The sequence below is a fragment of the Echinops telfairi genome, unplaced genomic scaffold (assembly GCF_000313985.2).
Source record: "Echinops telfairi isolate 266 unplaced genomic scaffold, ASM31398v2 ScPeMD7_1;HRSCAF=3_0, whole genome shotgun sequence".
Lineage (NCBI taxonomy): Eukaryota > Metazoa > Chordata > Mammalia > Afrosoricida > Tenrecidae > Echinops > Echinops telfairi.
Genome location: NW_022103896.1, coordinates 48,725,097 through 48,726,472, shown reverse-complemented (window position 1 = coordinate 48,726,472; position 1,376 = coordinate 48,725,097). Strand labels below are relative to the sequence as shown.

Sequence of the window (1,376 nt, the reverse complement as noted above, 5' to 3'; positions counted from 1 at the left end):
ATAGAGGAACATGCACACAGCGCACAGTTCCCAAGCTAAGGACCAGATACTTGGGCATGAGTCAGACCAAACCCAATGATGCATACAACATCAAAAAAAGAAGAAGGAATAAAAAAGATACACGTAGCACCTGTGCTGAAAAAAATTTCCACCACCACCACCCCCGTGTGCCTTTAAGGCCCACAGAGGGAAGAGGGAGGGGAAAATATGGCAATGGGGACCAGGGCATTAATCCCATGGGGAGGGTATAGTTTAATGTTTCCACAGTAAAGGGAGAGAGACAGTAGACCTCGTTCTGGTGCACCAAACCTGGAGGATGACATTCTTCCATGTATCAGCTCGTTAACAGAGAGGACTGCTGGGTTGGCCTCAGCTTGAGACATGTTGTCCCCTCCCTAAAAGACAGCACTACAGAGGACAGTACTAAAGGTACAGTTCAGGGAGAGTGGCCAGGCTGTCCTTCCCACATTGGAGCAAACTAAGAGGGGAGTGCAAGAGACTAGCAATAGGAGCAAAGCCACAAAGCCCCTGAGGAATTCCGATTGTAGGTTTCTGTCTGGGGGCCAGCGCTGGGCATCTCATCTGAACTGGTTGGGGTTACTCACAAGTGGCCACACTGAAAGTCTATAGGTGAAATGGGGGTGGAGGGCCACTAGACTGCTCAATCCCTGATGGCAGGTAGAATAATGGGAACTCGTAGGAGGTGTGCCTTTTGGCCACGAACGCTGAGGACTAAAAGTGTGTAAGGGCTGTTGAGTAGGTAGGTCTTGGGCTATGAAACCCTGAGAGAAATGGGGACTGGACTGATGGGTTCTAACAAGTCCCTCTCTCTATTTAACAGAGACATACTCATCTACTCTGGATCAGGACAACAGCTAGACACAGAACAATTGATATGGTCTCTTAACAATATATATTAATCAATCGCTTCTCGGCCTTTTGGCTAAGATCAAGTGTAACAATATATATTAATCTTAATTTTAAAATTTATTATTATTAATCTTCTTTTTTTTTCTTTTGGGTGTCTATCTATTTAATATTGGCAGGATAAGCAAGGCCAAGGAGACAGCAGTGGGACCAATGGTTCCTGGGGGTATAGAAGGAGAGGAGATGGGGGAAGGCAGCAATGAGCCCAAATCAACAGGGACAGGGTATTATCAAGGGTACTAAAATAAATGGTGAGTAGGTTGTAGTGTAACTGGTCATGTTTTATCACTTGAAACATATCCTAGAGGAATTACTGAGAGGTGAATGACGGGTAATCAAGATGGTGGGGCAGGAGGATATAAAAAAGAAAAAGAGGAAGGAAGAAGAAACTAAAAATTATATATCTAGATATAAATATAGATATGTATATATATATATAAAGATAGGTG

General features: G+C 43.9%; 1 pseudogene; it reads left to right on the top strand.

Annotated features, from left to right (window-relative positions):
- The first annotated feature begins 923 nt into the window (after positions 1-923).
- LOC115869102 lies at positions 924-996 on the top strand (annotated as a pseudogene).
- Positions 997-1,376: the final 380 nt, after the last annotated feature.